Source organism: Bufo bufo, chromosome 2 (genome assembly GCF_905171765.1).
Source record: "Bufo bufo chromosome 2, aBufBuf1.1, whole genome shotgun sequence".
Lineage (NCBI taxonomy): Eukaryota > Metazoa > Chordata > Amphibia > Anura > Bufonidae > Bufo > Bufo bufo.
Window position 1 is genome coordinate 743022694 of NC_053390.1, and position 23199 is coordinate 743045892.

General features: G+C 45.0%; 1 protein-coding gene across 2 annotated transcripts in view; it reads right to left on the reverse strand.

Moving 5' to 3' along the window:
- Positions 1 to 12946, reverse strand: part of LOC120990283 — a 94750-nt gene extending 81804 nt beyond the window's left edge. Inside the window, exon 1 of one of the 2 annotated variants that reach the window (XM_040419001.1) lies at positions 12799 to 12946. The gene's annotated coding sequence lies outside the window, so the exon portion shown is untranslated. Of the gene's footprint in view, positions 1 to 12634 lie in introns of both variants that reach the window. The other variant, XM_040419002.1, reaches the window with a different exon arrangement.
- Between the last annotated feature and the right edge of the window lie 10253 nt (positions 12947 to 23199).

A 23199-nucleotide genomic window follows, 5' to 3' on the forward strand; every position in this document is an offset into this window, starting at 1 on the left:
ACACAATGTAACTCCAAGTCAATCACACTTCTGTGAAATCAAACTGTCCACTTAGGAAGCAACACTGAGTGATAATCAATTTCACATGCTGTTGTGCAAATGGGATAGACAACAGGTGGAAATTATAGGCAATTAGCAAGACACCCCCATTAAAGGAGTGGTTCTGCAGGTGGTGACCACAGACCACTTCTCAGTTCCTATGCTTCCTGGCTGATGTTTTGGTCACTTTTGAATGCTGGCGGTGCTTTCACTCTAGTGGTAGCATGAGACGGAGTCTACAACCCACACAAGTGGCTCAGGTAGTGCAGCTTATCCAGGATGGCACATCAATGCGAGCTGTGGCAAGAAGGTTTGCTGTGTCTGTCAGCGTAGTGTCCAGAGCATGGAGGCGCTACCAGGAGACAGGCCAGTACATCAGGAGATGTGGAGGAGGCTGTAGGAGGGCAACAACCCAGCAGCAGGACTGCTACCTCCGCCTTTGTGCAAGGAGGAACAGGAGGAGCACTGCCAGAGCCCTGCAAAATGACCTCCAGCAGGCCACAAATGTGCATGTGTCTGCTCAAACGGTCAGAAACAGACTCTTTGAGGGTGATATGAGGGCCCGACGTCCACAGGTGGGGGTTGTGCTTACAGCCCAACACCGTGCAGGACGTTTGGCATTTGCCAGAGAACACCAAGATTGGCAAATTCGCCACTGGCGCCCTGTGCTCTTCACAGATGAAAGCAGGTTCACACTGAGCACATGTGACAGACGTGACAGAGTCTTGAGACGCCGTGGAGAATGTTCTGCTGCCTGCAACATCCTCCAGCATGACCGGTTTGGCATTGGGTCAGTAATGGTGTGGGGTGGCATTTCTTTGGAGGGCCGCACAGCCCTCCATGTGCTCGCCAGAGGTAGCCTGACTGCCATTAGGTACCGAGATGAGATCCTCAGACCCCTTGTGAGACCATATGCTGGTGTGGTTGGCCCTGGGTTCCTCCTAATGCAAGACAATGCTAGACCTCATGTGGCTGGAGTGTGTCAGCAGTTCCTGCAAGACAAAGGCATTGATGCTATGGACTGGCCCGCCCGTTCCCCAGACCTGAATCCAATTGAGCACATTTGGGACATCATGTCTCGCTCTATCCACCAACGTCACGTTGGACCACAGACTGTCCAGGAGTTGGCAGATGCTTTAGTCCAGTTCTGGGAGGAGATCCCTCAGGAGACCGTCCGCCACCTCATCAGGAGCATGCACAGGCATTGTAGGGAGGTCATACAGGCACATGGAGGCCACACACACTACTGAGCCTCATTTTGACTTGTTTTAAGGACATTACATCAAAGTTGGATCAGCCTGTAGTGTGTTTTTCCACTTTAATTTTGAGTGTGACTCCAAATCCAGACCTCCATGGGTTGAAAAATTTGATTTCCATTTTTTTTATTTTTGTGTGATTTTGTTGTCAGCACATTCAACTATGTAAAGAACAAAGTATTTCAGAAGAATATTTAATTAATTCAGATCTAGGATGTGTTGTTTTTGTGTTCCCTTTATTTTTTTTGAGCAGTGTATATACACACACACACTGTATGTATATCCTTATGTATGAGTGTGTGTATTGTAGGAGAGCGTAAGGGGCCGTCATTGGTAATTTTAAGTGTCAGCGGCAGCTAGTGCTGACTGACACTATTGATTATTTAGTGTTGCTGTATAGCCGATCCGGGCCGACTCTTACTGGGAGCAGCCAAAGTGCAGGGTGGGTGGCTGTTCCCCACATTCCAGGCCAGGGTTTTGGTTTGGGATAAAAACCCAGCCAGCAGTCTCAGCTGTGTGGATTATCCTCCATCTGATACTGGAGCTTTGCCAGTCTCTGTGCTGGGGCCTGAGAGTTTGGGCCGGGACTAAGGCCTGCTATATTGTTTGGGAAAAAGCACGTGGACTTCTGCTTCACTCAAGGACTTATGTGCTGCAGCCTGGTGTGAACAAACACCAGACTCAAGGTGACTGTTTTTCCTTGATACTGCCTCATGTGTGAATAAAACACTGCACTGTTTAAGTTAAAGATGTTGTCATTGCCTCTGTACTGTGTCTGCTATGAAAATATGTGTCAAAATGTATATATATACACACACTTCTGCCTCTTTGTTCACTTATTTAAGTGCTCGGTCAGATGTTGTCCCTCCTCGCTAGCTGAAGACTCGGTAAGGCCTCATGCACACAACCAATCTGCTTAGCCGTCTGCAAAATACAGATCTTGGCCATGAGCATGCCATCTTTCTTTTTCCAGTCTAGAGAAAAGAACATGCTCTATTTTTATGTGAGGCCACAGAACGGATGTACGGATGCTGACCGTACACAATGTGCTGTCCGCATCTTTTGTGGCCCCTTTGAAATAAATGGGTCCGCATCCGAACCGCAAAAAATGTGGAATGCATGCAGACCATAGATACTGTCATGTGCATGAGGTCTTATAGAAAGTCTGTGATCCAGTCTTTCGTTAGTGAGGAGGGACAGTACAAGGCTGAGCATTTCTGCCTCCTTGTTTAAGAGGGGTCTCAATACCCTGATTTCCAAAATTGGCATCTCACTATGAAACGTAGAAAGTGTTTTTAAAGGAGAGTTACACTATATATGTTTGTCTTTCCAACCTGCTTCTTGTTTTTTCACTTAAAAGGTTTACCCGGAAATTTGATATGGATGGTCAGCATAGGTCATCAATATCAGATCAGCGGGGATCCGACTACCGACACCCCCGCTGATCAGGTGTTTGAAGAGGCCACGGCGCTCACCAGAGTTCCGGTGAGCACTGCGGTCTCTTTATAGCTGACCAAGTACCGCGCCAGACATTAGACAGCAGCGATGCTTGGTATTGCAGCTCATCTCCTTTCACTTGAATGGGACTGAACTGCAACTAGGCCTTGTGACTGATATACAGTGACATCACTGGCCGCCCCAACAGTTGATCGGCAGGGGTCCTGGAAGATGGACGCCAGCCGATCTGATATTTTTGACTTATCCTAAAGATAGACCATCAATATTGAATCCCCAGATAACATGTTGTTCTTCTGAGCTCCTCTGTAGAACTGGTATCTACACTTTATAGTCACTGTATGGTGGTAACATTGGTCTTTGTGTAGTGATTTTTTATTCAGTAAGACTACGGTAATATTATTCAGTTACTCAGTAGTGGTAATGCAAACTGTGGCGAAATAAAAAGGGGAAAGGCACTTATAGGGTGAAATGTATGATAAATTAGGATACAAACTAGATGATTATGCTCCTCTTTAGGTGTTGTGCAATCATAGGCAGAATGGTAGTGAAAGGTATGTACTGTAGGTGCAATTGGTCGGTGCTGCCAGTGTCGTTAGGTCCTCAACACAAGGGATAGCCAACCCTCCAAGGAAAGTGAATAGTATAAGCAAGGGGGTGCAGACGGTCGACACTGTGCAATGTTCTGGCCCCTCGGGGCGCAAACACGACCACAATAGGATGGAATCGAATTTTTCTTATTTTTTATTTTGTTACCAATAAATAAAAATCTATTCCATCCTATTGTGGTTGTGTTTGCGCCCAGAGGTGCCAGAACATTAAAGAGTGTTGATCATCTGCACCCCCTTGCTTATACTATTCAGTAGTGGTTATGATGCCCCATATAGTGGTATTATTGGTAATACTGGCCTTTGTACAGTTTGTTTTGTTCATTTTTAGTGTGGACGTTGGACTAGATAAACCTTCTTTTTCAATATTATCAACTACACAACTAATTAATTTATCTTATCAATTTATAGTGGTAACATTTGGTCCTAGTATAGTATTATTTGATCATTTCTGTATATACATGACATTCTGCGGATTTCTAAATCCACATGGCAAGTCACTTTGCACAAGGAACAAAGAAGCAAAATGTACATGAGATTTGTCTAATCTTTTACACCTTGCTGGTATTGTATTACGCTGCAGTTTCTCCGCACGAGTGGAAAAACGCGTGGAAAAACCATGCTTATCTGCAATCTGCGCCGGCAGGCTACATATTTCATTTCCCCACTTAGCATTTTGCCCAGGGACACACTTTGTCTAAAACCGGCCCTGACTGAACTGTACTCACATAATGCCTTGAGGGTAATTCAGTAGATCTGGACTGGTATTGACAGCATTATAAAACAATATTATGCCATGCCCTCGTGTCACAGGAGCAGTGTTCTGCCCGGGAAATACTGCTCTCACAAGGAGCATGTTTCCCAGACTGAATACCATCATGTGGAATTGTCCTAACATTTCATGTCTAGATCAGATATAAGGTAAGTAATGGGAAACCAGGGCTGAAAACAAATGACCATCATTAGGAGAAAGTGTGGCAGTCATTACAGTAATCAGAAACATATATAGAAACAAATCTCCATGACCTCAATCATTTTGGGGTCCAACATTCTGTCTTGATTATAATGTCTTAAAGGGGTATTCTAAGATATTTTCTACTGATGACCTATCTTCTGAATAGGTCATCAGTATCTGATCGGTTGGGGTCTGAGAAGGAGAAGGAATTGGTGCTCGCAGTAGCTCCATGGCCTTTTTTCTTCTCGCCAAGCACAGCGCCGTCCATTTGATAGTGGCTGTGCTTGGTATCGCAGCTCGACCCCATTCACTTTAATGGGGCCGAGCTGCGCCAGGGCCACATGACCGATGAACGTGACGCCACCTGGCCTAGGCTAAGCTGTGAGAAGGAGTGCGAGTGCCTATGCCTTCCCAAACAGCTCCACCAATCAGATACTGATGACCTATCCAGTGGAAAAGTCTCAAAAAAAACCTTTCATATATATTATTTATAGCCCTCAGAGCTGTGACTGCCACCACTAGGGGGAGCACATTGCTTTATTATGGAGTACACCATATACAGCAATCACAAAAGCTCCCCCTAAGGCCTCATGCACACGACCGTTGTTGTGTTCCGTTCCGCAAAATAGGGTTCCGTTGTTCTGTGATCTGTTTCCGTTTTTGTTTCCGTGTGTCTTCCTCTATTTTTGGAGTATCACCAGACATGAAGGAAAGTAAAAAAAAGTCTAAATCAAGTTTGCCATGCAAATGATAGGAAAAAAACGGACGCGGACGACAATCTTGTGTGCCTCCGCGTTTTTTCACGGTCCCATTGACTTGAATGGGTCCGCGAACCGTTTTCCGTGAAAAAAATAGGACAGGTTATATTTTTTTGACGGACTGGAACCACGGATCAAGGACGCGGATGACAAATGGTGCATTAGCCGAGTTTTAAACGGACCCATTGAAAGTCAATGGGTCCGCAGAAAATCACAAACAACGGACACAACAACGGTCGTGTGCATGAGGCCTTATGGTGATCTGAAAGTTTATAATTTAAGCCCATTTGTATGTAAAGGATTTGGAGGCCTTTTTCAGAAACGCAGTGCTCAGACTGATGTAAAGATATATTAATAGTACAGTATAATGAAAAATCCTCAGTTCAGACTTCTACCTATTTAGGTAAAAACAATACAGATGAACACAAGCTATAGTTCCCTGTTGTCAGCCAATTGGTTATGTATATGCCTTCAGAAAAATCTACCACCCATGTGTAAATGATATTATAGGCAACTGTAGAAGCTGCAGACTTTGAAATGTACAAATAACCAGGATTATGAGATGGATTTTTGAAGTTCTAAGAGGAGGACACCCGCGTTTTGCCACCTGCAGCTCCACATTCTCCGCTCTGCTGTCAGCACCTATTTCCATACCTCCTAGACAACAAATCTAGCAGAATCCATGGAGCCGAGCTTGTGACAGGTGAGAACTTTCAGGTTGGACTTTGTGACAAGGACCAAATTACCTTTTCAAAATCTATATTATAATACGTATTACTAAATATCTAATTCACAATCTTAAAGAAAGCCGCACATATAAAGTCTAAAGTAAAAAAAATGCAAATTATGAAATGGCTGCTAGCATAATGAGTATACATACATAGGCTATCAGGAGAGGCGGGCTTTGTTCTCGCAGTGCAGTTCTGTTGCATCTTTTTTTTTTATGAAATATTAGGTTTTACTTCACCTTTCCATGTTTAAAGCAGTCATTCACAGAGAACTCTAGGAATACATTCTGGGACAAGGTCGATTGCACCCTCAATCGGGGGTGAGCGAATCGAGCTTCGGATCCAAGATCAGAAGTCGATTTGTTCCTAAACTTTGTTTTAATGTTGTACGGAGACCTGTCTCTGTAAAGCATTAAAATGTATTTGCTGGAGCGAGGCAAAATTAGTTAAATCTGATGTCGTGCCAGACTTCAATGAACAACTTCAGGCTTTTTTATTTTAGTCTGATGGTGGTACTGATGGGCTATTCTGAGGTCTGGGGGTACTGATGGGCTGATCTGACGTCTGGATGGGTGTACTGATGGGCTGATCTGAGATCTGAATGGGGGTACTGATTGGCTGATCTGAGGTCTGAATGGGGGTACTGATTGGCTGATCTGAGGTCTGAATGGGGGTACTGATTGGCTGATCTGAGGTCTGAATGGGGGTACTGATGGGCTGATCTGAGGTCTGATAGGGCTCTGAGTGGGCTGATATGAGGTCTGATGGGGTCTGAGTGGGCTGATATGAGGTCTGATGAAAAATATTTTTTATTATTTTCTAATCTGGGGTGCATCTTATCATCGGGTGTGTCTTATAAAGCGAACAATACGGTATATTTCCCCTAAACTATAAGAAGCAAACTCTGTCAGGCAGAGCAAAGACACTAAATTTCAAAAAGGCTAATGTCCCTGGGTTGAGGGCAGCATTTTAGGGCATAGACTGGGAGCAGCTACTGTCACATAATAATACTGAGTATAAATGGGAGAGCTTCAAATCCACATTGAGTAATTGCACTAAAAAATGTATTCCTTTAGGTAACAAGCATAAATGGCTAAAATAAACCCCCCATGGCTTACAGCTACTGTAAAAAGGGCAATAAAAGACAAAAAAAAGGGCATTTAAAAAAATACAAATATGAGGGGTCAGCTGGTGTGTTTGAAGATTACAAAGGGCTTAAAATCTGTAAAAAAGGGATAAAATTAGCAAAAATACAAAACGAACAGCAGGTAGCAAAAGAGAGCAAAACAAATCCTAAAAAATTATTTAAATATATAATGGCTAAAAAACCTAGGTCCAAGCAGGTAGGTCCCCTAAATATCGGAAAAGGGGGATAGTCACTGAAGATAAGGAAAAGGCAGAGTTAGGGTCCATTCACACGTCCTTTTTTTCTTTCCTGATCTGTTCCGTTTTTTCAGGAACAGATCTGGACCAGATCTGGACCCATTCATTTTCAATGGGTCCTGGAAAAAAACGGACAGCTCAATGTCTGATTTTTTTCAGGACCCATTAAAAATGAATGGGTCCAGATCTGGTCCAGATCTGTTCCTGAAAAAACGGAACAGATCAGGAAAGAAAAAACGGACGTGTGAATGGACCCTTACTAAATGTTTTTTTGTTTTTTTTTAGCTCTGTATATACAAAAGAAGAGAAAGGAGCTGATATCTGTGGTGCTGGGGCTGTTAGTACATCCAGTAATATACTCACTTGGCTAACTGTAGATATGGTCCAAGATAAGTTAAATAAGGTAAATATGAACAAGGCTCCGGGTCCAGATGGATTACACCCAAGAGTGCTTAAAGAGCTCAGTTCAGTCATTGCTGTGCCCCTGTTTATAATTTTTAAAGATTCTCTAGGGACTGGTACAGTGCCAAGTGATTGGCGCAAGGTAAATGTGGTGCCCATATTCAAAAAAGGATCAAGGTCCTTCACGGGTAATTATAGACCAGTCGGTTATAGACCAGTTAGTTAGTGTGAAAAATGTTTGAAGGACTCTTAAGGGACTATATTCAGGAGTATGTGACTGTAAATAATATTATAAGTGATAACCAACATGGGTTTACCAAGGACAGAAGTTGTCAGACTAACCTGATTTGTTTCTATGCGGAGGAGAGTAGTAGCCTGGACAGAGGGGCGGCTGGGGATGTAGTGTTTCTGGATTTTGCAAAGGCTTTTGAGTTATAAGTGGTGTACCCCAAGGTTCATTGCTGGCCCCTTTATTATTTAATTTATTTATTAATGATATTGAGGACAGGATTAATAGCACCATATCTATTTTTGCAGATGACACTAAGCTATGTAAAACTGTACAGTCTATGGAAGATGTCCACAAACTACAAGTTGACTTGAACACAGTGATTGGGCATCCAACTTGGCAAATGAGGTTCAATGTGGACAAATGTAAAGTTCTGCATCTTGGTGGTAATAATCTACGTGCATCATATGTCCTAGGTGATGTAGCACTGGGAGAGTCACTTATAGAGAAGGATTTGGGTGTCCTTGTGGATGGTAGATTAAATAACAGCATACAATGTCAATCAGCTGCTTCTAAGGCCACCAGGATATTGTCATGCATTAAATGGACGCGTGGGGCAGGGATGTAATATTACCACTTTACAAAGCGTTGGTGTGGCCTCATCTGGAATATGCAGTTCAGTTCTGGGCACTAGTCCATAGAAAGGAGGCACTGCAGCTGGAGAATTTTTTGTACCCTTCTCCAAATCTGTGCCTTCGCACAATCCAGTCTCTGATCTCTATAGGCAGTTCTGTCCTCAGTTTGTTTTTTGTTCTGATATGCATTGCCAGCTGTGAGATGTTATATAGACGGAGTGTGTCTTTTCAAATTGTCTCCAATCAACTGAATTTACCACAAGTGGACTCAAGTCAAGGTGTAGAAACATCTTAAAGATGATCAAGAGAAATGGCAGGCCTCCAGAGGTAATCTTCAAGTGTCATAGCAAAGGGTCTGAATACTTATGTAGTTTTTTGCAAACATTTCGAAATTCTGTTTTCACTTTGTCACTATGGGGTATTGAGTGCAGAATAATACAAAGTAAAGAAAGTGAAAGGGTCTGAAGACTTTCCGAATGCACTCTAGTCATCTTACATACACAGAAAGTAGCCCACCCCTCTATGTACACATATGCAGAATCCCTTTAATTAAGGGACAGACTAGACAGTGAAAGTCAGTGCTGCGTATCGGCTGCCCAATACTGTTGCAGCAAATCTGCCACCCTTAAGCTCCAAACCAGACCACAGCAGTTCGGCCTCTTGCACACAAATGTATTTTCTTTCCGTGTCCATTCAGTTTTTGTTTTTTTGCGGACCGCATGCGGAACCATTCATTTCAATGGGTCCGCAAAAAAAAAAAAAAAAAATACTCTGTGTGCATTCGGTTTTTTTATGTCCGTATTTCCGTTCCGCTAAAAGATAGAACTTTTCCTATTACTGTCCGCATAACTGACAAGGATAGTACTGTTCTATTAGTGGCCAGCTGTTCCGTTCCGTTTTTGCGGATAAGTTTGTTTGCGGACTGCAAAATGCATACATTCGTGTGCAAGAGGCCTAAGGCTACTTTCACACTCTCGTTTTGGCTTTCCGTTTGTGAGATTTGTTCAGGGATCTCCCAAGCGGTCCTAAACAGATCAGTTTTGCCCTAATGCATTCTGAATGGATAAGGATCCGCTCAGAATGCATCAGTTTGCCTCCGATCAGTCACCATTCCGCTCTGGAGGCGGACACCAAAACACTGCCTGCAGCGTTTTGCTGTCCGCTTGACGAAACTGAGCCAAACAAATCCGTCCTGGCACACAATGTAAGTCAATGGGGACGGATCCGTTTTCTCTGACACAATCTGGCACAATAGAAAACGGATCTGTCCTCCATTGACTTTCAATGGTGCTCATGACGGATCCGTCATGGCAATGTTACAGATAATACAAACGGATCCGTTCATGACGGATGCAGGCGGTTGTATTATTGTAACATCCGTTTTTTCAGATCCAGGACGGATCCGCCCAAAACGCGAGTGTGAAAGTAGCCTTAGAAAGGTCCCTGCTCTGTTAAACCCACAATAAAGCCTGGATTGGACAGGCAGGTCAGCAAGATTGTCAAGAAGGAGGCAATAGCGTGCTAGCTAGCGGAGGAGACTGCTGCTATTACATGCAGCTATTTCTTCCGCAGCCTGGGGAGGCGCGTTCGCTATGTCACCTCTAGTCCCCATACTGTCTAGTGGTTTGCCGGCAGCAGATTGCTATTAGACAGCACGATCTGCCGCCGTAAAGACTGATTTTTAAACATGCTTAAAAATCTGAATTGACTGATAAACGCGTGTTTGCTCGTCCATCGGGTAATTGGCGGCAGTATTTGCGATTATCGGCTGATAGTGTAATGCAGGTTTAATTCAGCCTCATTCTGACAAAACTCAGTGAAAGAAAACCCAGCACCTCACTTCTACCGCTGCGTCCATGTTCAGGACTTTTTCCTGCAGTTTTTAAGCCAAAGCCAGAAATGGATTTACAAAGAGGAGAAGGCGCAGACTTTCCTGTAGGTGTGTCCTCCATTTATGATCCTTTCCTGGCTTTGGCTTCACAAACTGCATCAAAAAACCCTCAGTTGAATCCTGGCCTAAGGGGGAAAAAGTTAATTTCTAAGGCCCCTTTCACACGGGCGAGTATTCCGCAGTATTGACGTGAACGCAATGCACCCAATGGGGCTGTTTACATGAGCGTTGTTTTTCACGCATCACTTGTGCATTGCGTGAAAATCGCAGCATATTCTATATTCATCGTTTTTCACGCAACGCAGGCCCCATAGAAGTGAATGGGGCTGCGTGAAAATCGCAAGCAAGTGCGGATGCGGTGCGATTTTCACGCAAGGTTGCTAAGAGATGATAGGGATGAGCAACCCCGGATCCCATTAAAGTCAATTCACTGTATTATTTTCCCTTCTAACATGGTTATAAGGGAAAATAATAGCGTTCTGAATACAGGTCCTTCTATCTTCGTTCAGCAGGACCTGCTCTGACATCACTGCGCTCACCACGTGACGTCATCGAAGGTCCTTTTGCAGGTCAAGTGGATTAGGTGAGTTTTTTTTTTTTTTAACCCCTCAATGGACATTTTAGTTAGCATTCTGTATTAAGAACGCTATTATTTTCCCTTATAAACCATGTTATAAGGGAAAATAATAAAGCGAACACAAACCCGAACTTCAGTGAAGAAGTCCGGGTTCGGGTCTGAATACCACATTCAGGTTTTTATCACACGCGTGCAAAACGCATTGCACTCACGCGGAAAAAACTGAACAACGGAATGCAATCACAGACAAAACTGACTGAAATTGCGTGCCTACTCGCGCGGGTTTGCCGCAATGCACCCGGACAAAATCCGTGACGCCCGTGTGAAAGAGACGTATAAATTCCTCTCCGCAAATGTAGCAGAGTAGAATTTGTCATAGAACAGTTGTGGCACTGTATTGAGTCTTAATGTGCAGTACTAGGTAAACATCAATTCACAAATCTGACAAATGGCAAACTCAGCTCTACTACGTCTCTCTACTCACAATGTCCATATTGTTACCATGCCAACTTTTACTGGCTTTTATCTACAAAACCTGCTGTTGTTTGCCTTCAGTCACATTGTACAATGATTTATGTTCCCGTTTCTGGCTGTAACAGGCAGGTAAATATAAAACGGACATTTACAACCGTATCACCCAGAATATTTAGAACAGATTTGTCACAGTAAAGCAGAGTGTCCGGCAGAGCGAACCCCAACTGGTGGCTGCATTTAATATGACTGTATATATCGTCTCTGGGGTGATACAGGTCCACCGCAGACGCCAAATATCTCGCCATTTCTTATTAGTTTCTACTCCTCGCATAATATTTCTGCTGAAGGTCCATTCACACAGCGGTGTCTTTTTTGACCTTCCGGGTCAGTGCTGGTCCGCGATCTCTTTGGATTGCGGACCAATTGAAGTCAATGGGTCTGCGTCGTGATGCGGGGTTTTTGCGGATGCGCGGCTTGTGGTCCGCAAAACGGACACTATTTTATACCTTTCTATTATTTACAATAACTATGCAATAGCATAAAAAGTTATAAAATGGTATATTTTATCAGAGGTCCTAGATGTTGTAGTGTTGAGTTCTTCAAGTGCAGCAGGGTTGAGCTGTGCTTTTACATAGGACTGCAGGTAATGCAATAGGTTTATCTTAAGAGGGTATTCCGGTTGTAGCATGTTATCCCCTACCTACCGATCACGAGAAGGGGTACCCTGTACACCGCCATGCATTTCAGGGGTGCCCATTGGGTTATGAGGTCGCAGTCCTCAGATCAGTGGAGGTTCTTCCGCTCGATCTAGTAGTTATCTCCTATCCACGGGACAACTCACTTCAACCGGAATACTCCTGTACATGAATTTAATCGGACGTTTTTCCACCACTAAAAAACACCGTAGACACCCCTTGCGTTTTGTTTTTTGTTGTCAATATCATATGTGTTTAGATTTTTTTCTAGCGCAGTTTTTTTTTTACAAAACCGATGTGTGGGTGGCATTTTTCGAGCAGGAATTATTGCAAAAAATGCCTGAAAACTTCAACGTGCTACGAGTCAAAAAACATCACCAGTTAGAGAAAAACACCAGTAGACAAAAAAAACACTTATCAATCCTGAATTTTATATTTTCCATAGACCTTCAGCTAAAATCTGGAGCCGGCTCTATTACCGGAAAATCTGCAACCACCGCAGGTGCAAGAAACACTGCTAAAAAACTTGTCGCAAAATCCAGTACCTACCTCTGTTTTCCGTCTAACTCAGCTACTTAAATGTACACACGAGTTACAGACTAGCTAAATGACCAGTTCAGCTCTGCTACATCTTCCAGTAAGGTCTTGCATGCAGTAACAGGTGTGTCAGCACTCATAGCCCAGGTACTACAGAAAGTAGAGGGGGTTCTTACTTGTCCTCTCCTGGTGCATGGGGTGGTGAGGTCCTCTTCTGTGTAGGCTCCATAGTTTTCAGCCTGTCATCTGGATTTGAATGTGAAATGAGTCTGACTTGCTGGAGCAGCCTGCAGTTTGCATGACCTCTCCTAATGAGGGACGGGAGCTGGTGACACTGAGAATTAAGGGATCACGTGACAAGACATGGAAATAAATTCTTGCATACTTCCTAGACCTACACTGAGTAACTCTTTACCTGCAGGGCGAGGGAGATTTAACTACTGCCGGACTGGCGGGGAGCCGGGCGTCTGGTGGCAGGAGAGAGGATTAGAGCAGAGAGACAGGACAGGTGAGAGTAAGGGCTCGTGCACCTGCAGTAGTAAACTCGGGAAAGTTCTGTCACGGAAAAACTGACTTTTTCCCCTCCGTTTGCTTCACTGTTTTCTGCAATTATTTTAAAGAAGTTGTCCCACGAAAAATATTCAGCATCTTTAAAACCCGCACCTGGGTCTGAACACTTTTGTAGCTATATCTAATAAAAAAAATTGCATACTCACTGAGTTATTCGATAAAAACTATCAGTATAGCACCACCTGCTGTTTTTTTTATTTCTCTGTCCACCTCAGTAATATAAGCTAAAGTGGTCGCACACGCTCAGTTTCATCCTTCAACTGCCGCCACCCGTATCTACTGTTAAAAGCTGTGACAATTACAGGGAGAGATCTGAATCAGAAAGCACATGTCCCCTGTGAAAGGACACCCCCTGTGAGCAGTGACAGGGAGAGAGCTGCAGCAGAAAGGACAGGCCCTAGAGAAAGGACACTCCCCTGAGAAATGACACACCTTCTGAGCTGTGACAGGGCGAGAGCTGCAACAGAAAGGACACACCTTCTGAGCTGTGACAGGGCGAGAGCTGTAACAGAAAGGACACACCCCTGAGAAAGGACACACCTTCTGAGCTGTGACAGGGCGAGAGCTGCAACAGAAAGGACACACCCCTGAGAAAGGACACACCTTCTGAGCTGTGACAGGGCGAGAGCTGCAACAGAAAGGACACACCCCTGAGAAAGGACACACCTTCTGAGCTGTGACAGGGCGAGAGCTGCAACAGAAAGGACACACCCCTGAGAAATGACACACCCCCTGAGCTGTGACAGGGCGAGAGCTGCAACAGAAAGGACACACCTCCTGAGCTGTGAAAGAGAGAGAGCTGAAGCAGAAAGTAGAGGCCCAATGCCCCCTGAGAAAGAACACACACACCCTGAGAAAGGACATGCCCCCTGAACTGTGACAGGGAAAGAACTGCAGCAGAAAGGACATGCTCCCTGAGAAAAGACACACCCACCTGAGCTGTGACAGGGAGAGAGCTGTAGCAGAAAGGACAGCCCACCCTCCCTGCCCCAAGCTGTCAGCTTAAATAAGTCTAGCAGAGCAATTAGAGTAGTGGATGTGGAGATCTCTGGATCCATTGAGGTACAGGGCTGGTTCCAGCTTTGTTAGAAAGAGGTTGTCATGTACTATGTGATGTCTGATTTTCATTTTTTACATTAGTCATGGGATAACCTCTTTAAGTTCTTCCTTTTTTTCTTCATGGATGTCATCTGATTTCATGTGTTTTTCACAGGCATGAAAAAATCCTGAAGAATAACACTGAGCATCTCCCAGCAATCCTCTGTGAAAAGTGGACAGTCCTTTAGTGTGTTTCAGTATGTATCACTGACCATTTGATTAGATCCAGCAAGCCCTGTGTCAAAAGCTCATTAATTCAGTTTTCACATGAGCAATACAGAATATGTCAGGGTCTGTTTGTAGCACCCCAGAGAGGTGTTACCACTCCTGCACCCTGCTACTATCTCTAAAGGGCTAACCTGAATGTCATCTTATGTATTTATTCCAGGTCCTCCACACTGTGCATTTCTAATGTTATGTAACTGTTCATATGTAATGCACCTGGTTCACCAGCAGGTGTCAGCAAACATGGCAGAGCTATCTTAGATAGAGTGGAACCTTTGATTCCATCCTAACCCCCCTCTGGAGAGAGCTGGGCCAGCCCTACTTCCTGCAGGAAGGGGGGAGGCAGTTGGTTCGAGATGCAGTTCACCCCCTGCAAGGGTAATGGTGTGCAGCGGCACGTCTCTGCTAGACGTGCCCACGGTAGCCAGAGCACCTTAAGCTCAGCTGGCCATGGAGGCCAAAGCTTAAAGCCTCAGGAGCCAGGAGGAAAATTCCCTGGCATAACCTAGAATCAGACTACAGAGAGGAAGTGTGGCATACAGAAGGAGATGAGTTATACAGCCAGCCTGTCAGTACAGCAGTGTCAGAGAGAAACAGAGCTATAGTAGAGTTGAGTTTGCCTGCCAGTTTAATGCTAAAGCCTGCTGGAACCAACACAAAGCCTGAAACTGTTTGGAGAAACGTTTATTCAAGTTAAAGCTGCTATTGAATGTCATCTCAAGGTCTGGACTCAAGTTATTTCTTCAAATCCCTCAACTATTCCCCCTATTAATTGCTTCAGAGCCAAAGCCTGGGGTCCAGCCGTATCCAGGTAGGAGCACCATGACCCACATAAAGAGACATTTTAGGCCGCAACATACCACTCAGCATTCCTACACCTCTGTTGTAGAGGGCCCTGGGGTGCGGCCGCCCGTTGCATGTTCAGTGAAAAATTATAGTTCTGCATGCAGGTTGAATCAGTTTTGTCTTCGACTGAGTTCAGTGTTTAAGTTTTTTCCATCCAGATTGCATCCGTTTTTCATGGGTGTGAAAAAATACTGAAGAATAACACTCAGCATCTACTATCAACCATCAGTGAAAAATAACACATTGCATCCGCATGCTTTTCACACAAGTCACATTCACTTCTATGGGACTGGGCTGCGTGAAAACTGCACAATATAGAACATGCTGCATTCTTTCCTGAACATAAGGGCTTGTTCACACGAACGTATTTTGCGTTCCGTATATGGGCCGTTTTCTGCGTTCCGCATACGGTCCGTATACGGAACCATTCATTTCAATGGGTCCGCAAAAGATGCGGACAGCACTCTGTGTGCTGTCCGCATCCGTTGCTCTGTCCCGTGGCCAGCAAAAATGATGAGTCCTGTCCTATTCTTGTCCGTTTTGCGGACAAGAATAGGTATTTCTATAATGTGCCTCCTGTTCAGTTCCGCAAATTGCGGAAGGCACACGGGCGGCATCCGCTTTTTGTGGATCCGCAATTTGCGGACCGCAAAAAACAACACGGTCGTGTGAACAAGCCCTAAGGATGATGCATGAAAATGTACACACATATACCCACTGAAATGAATGGGTCAGGATTTAGTCCGTATGCTGTCCATTTCTAAAATGGATCCCACCTGGATGGAAAACTCGTTGATGTATAATTAGCCTAAGGACTCCTGCACACAAGCAAGTTTCACACATAGCTGCCACAGCATGGTAACTGTTGCGTTGTTCACCCAGAACTTGCCCATTCAAGTCAATGGGTCAGTGATAAAAAAGAATTAAAACACACTGACAGGTTTTTCGCTGATGGTTTCTAGGAGATGCTGGGTGTTATTCTTCAGTTTTTTTCATGTGCGTGAAGAACGCATGACTACATGCATGATGATACAGTATTTGTCCAGAAGAAACAGAAGAACTTAACAGAATCACAGAAAACACTGAAGCAAACTGCATCAGTTGCTTGCTGACAGAACTTCCTTTAGTTTAACATTACTTGCGCGCAAAATTAAACACGGTTGGCACGCGTGCGTGAAACTCACTGATGTGCATGAGGCTTAACATTAGCCTAGGTGACATCCGGCAGGTCCACAAGAAACATTTGAAGCTGTAGGAGTGGGAAGCCAGTTGTCAGTGACATCCGGACTCCCCAAAAAGAAGGCAGACATGGCTTATTACTGCCCCTGCCTTCCCTATCAATGCGCCATAATGCTTTTTCCTTTCCTGCCATTAATTAAGTGATTGAGGGGTGCCAGGTAACTGCAGGAGCTGCTGGGCCATAGCAGACCCAGATCAGCTTTGTAGTGAGGCTTCAGAGACTGTATTGCCCATGTAACTAGTGCTAATATATCCAGTCACATGAGAAATCAGCTATAATACAAAATATAATGTAAAATGTGCAGCGAGACCCTGAGAAGCCAGTGCAGAGGATGGGAGTGGTAGTGGCCCTGATGAAATGTTGTGTCATGGTGTACTCCCTCAGGCCATTGCTCCCTGGGGTCTGGAGGTGGTTTGGGTGATGGCTGTCTGAGCCATATCCCCTCACCTGCAGCAGTGATTTCGCTGATTACTCTGCTGTCTTTTCACACTGATGCTTTCTGGAAGCAGTGTTCTTGATGCTGATGATCTCTCTGTAGTGTTGGTCTCGCACAAGAATCGCATAGAGTTTCTAGGAGTAAGAGCTCTGACATGTGCTTCCTCTCCCTTCATTGGTTGAACTGGACCTCCCCCTCATGGTATGAAGCAGCACCAGCCTACTCCCATCAAAAGAGGAGGAACAGGGTGTTTAGTCCTGTTCCTGACAACCATTGCCAACCATGCCTTCTCTGCTGGAACATACGACCAAAACATGAAAATAACACAATATAACAATACAATAACACAAATTGAAGATACTCCGGGTCTGTGGTACTGCAAAATGCCCCAAAGGTCTTGTGTACAGTAACATAAATTAATCATGAGGAAAAACAAAAAAATAACACCTAAAATGACATAAAAAATCAAGCCCAATTATCACTGAAAAAGACACACTTTATAATCAGTGGGGGACTAATCTTTACAGTTTTTTTCCTAAACAGCTGTGCTCCTGGCCCGCAGCTGGCCACATTCACTTTGATGGAGCTGGTCTGCAGTTCCCCTTCACTGCTACAGCCTTTTAATTCTCAGATTGGACGCTCACCAATCATAAGGTAATGGCATGTCCTAGCATATTCCATTTAAAAGGGTTATCTCATCTCAGAGATTGGTCAATGTCAGATTGCTGCAGGTCCCACCCCTGGAACCCACTCCTATAGGGCCTAGCACTGCACTACTTCTTTCCCGACTTGGATTCACTGCATTTTCTGGCAGTGGCCACTAGGGAGAGCTCAGTGTAAAGATAAATATAAAAAAGTTTTGGGTATCAAAATACGACGATGTAAAGAAAATTTAGTTTTTTTCAGAGTTTTTTTTTTAAAATAGTACAGCATAATAAAAACTGCATACATTTTGTATCATCATAATTTTGACGATCAGCAGAATAGGGTTATCTAAATTTTTTGCGCACAGGGAATGCCGTAAAAAGAAAAGAAATAAAGAAAAATCTGTTTCACTCCACAAAGCTTTTTTGCCCCATTTTTCAATAGATGATATGGTACAATAGATCGGGGCAGAGGTATCATAGACTGGTGGTGCAGCCTCCCGTAGTCTGGGCACTTATACTGATATCTGGCTGGTGTAGATTGCAGTATTCTTTTACGCCAGTCCACTAGTTGATATGACAGGTACGTGGGAAGGTCATGCAACAACACAACTGTTACCGACCCCATAGCATTTGGCCAGACATATTGTAAAGGTCACCGCTCTTGGTGGTCATACATATTTTGCAGCACTTGTCCAGATTCAAAGGTTTCGGCTGATGTTTATATCCCTGCTGCTGGAGAGAGTCTGCGCTGCTGAAGGACATGGAAGGAGAGTATTGGATTTGGGATGCACCCGTCACAGTGAGGTGATAGGAGTTTTCTGTGTGAAGTGATATAATAGACATCTCAGAGAGCCTTGGAGCTGCGTCACAGCCTGAACACCTTTGGAACTGTGTATAACAAGTTTTTGTAACACTATCACACCTGGCAATAGGCAGGGGACCCCATTCAGGGGTCTGGGGCTCTTCTCTCCTTTTGCACATAACTGTTGTTGTTTTGCGCATCCGCAAGACACAGATACCGGCCGTGTGCATTCCTCATTTTGCGGAACGGCTGGCCTATAATAGAACAGTCCTATCCTTTTCCGTAATGTGGACAATAAAAGAACATGTTTTATTTTTTTTGTGGAACGGACATGCAGACATACGGACACTGAACGCACACAGAGTCATTCCCGTTTCTTTTCGGCACCATTGAAGTGAATGGTTCCGCATACGGGCAGCAAAAAAAAAGGAACAGACACAGACAAAAAATACGTTCATGTGCAGCCAGCCAGTCGCAGGGGGTACACGTGAGGTTCACGGTAGACCGATGAGGGGTCAAATGGTATAACACACAGTTCATCAGTTTACTTACGGTTAGCAGATAGCCTCCCTGGGCTGGCAGCACAGTGTTGAGGTGGACAGCACGAAATCCTCCGGGGCACGCTCTGTGGTAGGAAGCATCAGTCAAGATGGTGGTTGAGGTGCCCTTGATGTTAAGGGTGCTTAGGGTGCTTGTGGCGGCTGAGTCCTTTGATGAAATTTGCTGTGACGCCAGTACAGTTAATGGTGGTACAACCATAGGTAGTAATAATGGGGTAGACAGTGGTAAGATACAACTCACAACTTTTACTTTAGTGGATTTTCAGTTGCTATGGTACACTTATGCAGTCTTTAGATGGTACAGAGACGATACTGCAAATCCACTGTTTAGGGCTTGTCAGGTGCTTGGTTGGTTTTGGAGCAGTGGGTTAGGTGTACCTGGTTCCTTTAGATGCTGTCACGGCCATGCCCATGACTCCTTTACCGCATGCGGTTGCCTGCGGTTTTGTATGGGCGTTCAACCACGGGTGAGGGCCGCTTGTCTGTGGCCTCACTTGTGGTTGCCGCGGGCAACCAGTGTTGCATTTTGCAGCAGAGCAGCCTGAGCGTTCCTAGGCAGCTTGCTGCCCTGGCATGCGGTCACACCTAGCAACCTTTTTGTTAGGTGTGTGTGTTGTGTGCACCGTGTGGTATGTTATTGTGTGCACTTTCCCTTTATGTATGTGTGTTTTCCCTTCTGTGGCATTGGAAGGGTTATCTTCCTTCCCAGTGTGTGATGTCACTGGGTGTGTCCAACCTTTGGGTGTGGCCACTTTGGCCTATATATACCCTCTCTCTTGCAGGGCTCAGGAGGTTGCTTCAGTCTTGCTAGCTGAGGCAGCCTCCTGTGCTTTCCATTCCTCTGTGAGAGCCACCACTGTAGTCATAGGTTTAAGTTCAGGTTTTATGTCTTTTTAAGTTTATGCTTACCTGTATGTGTCATGTCTGGGTGATGGTCTGTTGGGATTTTCCTATGTTGGTTTGTGCAGCTAATGGTTCTGGATTCTCTGTGTCAGGGATCCAGTCAGCAAGGCTGTGGCAGGTTGGTTGAGCTACTGAGTTCACCTGCCATTTCCATTAGTCTGTTTATGTTTCCCCTTTTTCCCAACAGCTTGGCCGTTGAGACTCCTGCTCCTCCGTGCCTAGGAGGAGTAGGTCGTCTTACCCTGACTCCTAGCGCAGGGACCGGACGGAGGGTGAGTTAGGGATCCGAGGTTCCTGCGCATGGGTCCTCCTACCTTTAAGGTCGGCCCATGGAGTTAGGGTCAGGGTAGGGACGCTGTTAGGAGGTGACCTGCTCCCTATCCTGTTCTCCTGGCCGAGTAGGCCATAACATCACCTGGCTCTACACGGCTGAGGATTTCCCCCATCCTCAGCCGTGACAGTATGCCAAGCTGTTAGGAAAAAGGGGAAACATAAACAGACTAATGGAAATGGCAGGTGAACTCAGTAGCTCAACCAACCTGCCACAGCCTTGCTGACTGGATCCCTGACACAGAGAATCCAGAACCATTAGCTGCACAAACCAACATAGGAAAATCCCAACAGACCATCACCCAGACATGACACATACAGGTAAGCATAAACTTAAAAAGACATAAAACCTGAACTTAAACCTATGACCACAGTGGTGGCTCTCACAGAGGAATGGAAAGCACAGGAGGCTGCCTCAGCTAGCAAGACTGAAGCAACCTCCTGAGCCCTGCAAGAGAGAGGGTATATATAGGCCAAAGTGGCCACACCCAAAGGTTGGACACACCCAGTGACATCACACACACACTGGGAAGGAAGATAACCCTTCCAATGCCACAGAAGGGAAAACACACATACATAAAGGGAAAGTGCACACAATAACATACCACACGGTGCACGCAACACACACACCTAACAAAAAGGTTGCTAGGTGTGACCGCATGCCAGGGCAGCAAGCTGCCTAGGAATGCTCAGGCTGCTCTGCTGCAAAATGCAACACTGGTTGCCCGCGGCAACCACAAGTGAGGCCACAGACAAGCGGCCCTCACCCGTGGTTGAACGCCCATACAAAACCGCAGGCAACCGCATGTGGTAAAGGAGTCACGGTCATGGGCATGGCCGTGACAGATGCCTTGGATCCTATTCCTTGATTTCCCCTACAAGCTAAGTATGTGTAGACAGGAAAACTCAACTGTCCCTCAGAAGGTTGGTGTGGCTGCCTGAAGCTATAAACCTCCACCATGCAAAGGTGTCTGTGGCCCTAAATAATGGCTCTTATCACCGATGAATTCCTAGGAATGCTTGTTTCAAGGGAGGCAAACTCTTCTCCTACTGGTCGGGGATGCAAGTCTATAGTCCAGCTACAGAAGGAAAACGCTCTTCTGCGCCTAAACATCTGAGTAAACACCTTCTAGCGAAGTTGGCTCCACTCACTAATCTGTGTAGCGAAGTCTTCACTCTATCTTTCCTCCCACTAAGTTGATCTGACTACCTCAGATCTGCTCTCTGCTGACTACATCCTAGTTAATCTGATCTGCCTTGACTAATCTGTCTCACTAGGCCTGACCTGAATATATATAGGACCTGCACTTTATCCCCATCTAGTGGTGGGATGTATAAATTGCACCTAATAGGCCTGTTAACAGGGATTTTGCAGTCACACAAATGCGAAGTTACACATAACAACCAAATGCTTGTAATAATATTTTAAAAAAATGCTTTTAAGCAGTGCCCACACACGTAGTGGGACGCTGCACATGAGCCTTTAGAAGGATCTTGAGATCTACACGGTACTGAGTTTTGACAGGACAATAACGGAAAAGTGCTGAAGTTAACAGGGGCGTGTATCAGAAGCAGAATTTACAACAATTATATCCAAAGATTCACTTATGAAGTCTTCTGTAATTGTAGAAATTGTCTTTCTTCTTCTCCATATGGGCGCAGATCACCTTGAACATTTCTTCCAATCATGACTCTGTAGATATTGTCCTCAAGTAATAATTTCCAAAAAAAGGAACTTACTAAGCGGTGCACATAATGTGCTGCAGCAGATTTGTTCTGTTGAGCCACAGAGTGTTACCAAATCACATTTGAAAGTGGTCGCAGGGTGTAGGAATACAGGAATATATGCTATGCAGTGTAAGGTGCTCACACTACCACCACAGTGATGAGGTGAGAGGAGGATGACGACATAGCAGGGCACTGAGCCAACAGCTTCTGAGCTCTGTCGCAATTCAACTTCATTCACATTTCCGAGGAGGATAACCTTGAAGGTGGTGCTCTGGCAGTAATCTACTTGGGACTCTTAAGCAATCAATGAATTACTGACCTCTCCTGTGGTGTGTGGGCTAGAAAGCTAAGTTATTGGTGGCTGAGGACCATATCAGCCTGCTTACGTGAAATTAATATGTGTATTGTAGTCATAGGCCTTAACAGTGTGTGATTAAGCTTGTGCTACAGTTGGAGGAGCAATGGGATGTATCTACACTTGCCAGAACCAGTTAGGGACTGAAACATAAACCATCGTCTGCAGTCAACCCTCTTCCTGCATGCCATAAGAGCAGGGGTGGGTTGGCTATAGGACCCACAGTGAAATTTCCTAGTGTACCGATGCCCTGGGGGTCGCCCAAACCCACTTCACTGCTTCTGGCTGGGTACATAATGATCTAATGGTCTCAGCTGTATTTAAGGGTGGGAGTATCAGGTACTTATGTCCTCAGGACGGTGAAGTTCAATACTGTGGCAGGGCATGGGAGCCCCTTGGCTCCCTGCTCTGCTGCTCATAGTCCACAGACCACTATATGAGGCAGTGTACATTTTGGACAGAGACAAAGGCATCTTAGGTCGCAGCCTGGAAACGGCCTTTGGCCTGCACCGTAGATGGCAACTTAGAATAACACTCAGGTATTTTTTTCTATTTTCCTTGGCCAGTTGGAGAACATACTACTGGGAGAACTATGGGAGTCATATCTAGGGGAAGACTAGGCAACAAGCTGACAATAGGTCTCACCTCCTAAGCCCCTTGCTCCATATCTTAATTAGAGGCAACTAGAGGAGGAGGACTGAACATGGCAGCTATTGATGGCTACTAGGGATGAGTGAATCGACTTCGGATGAAACATCCATAGTCGATTTGCATAAAACTTCGGTCCAATACTGTACGGAGCGAGCACTCAGTACAGTATTAGAATGTATTGGCTCA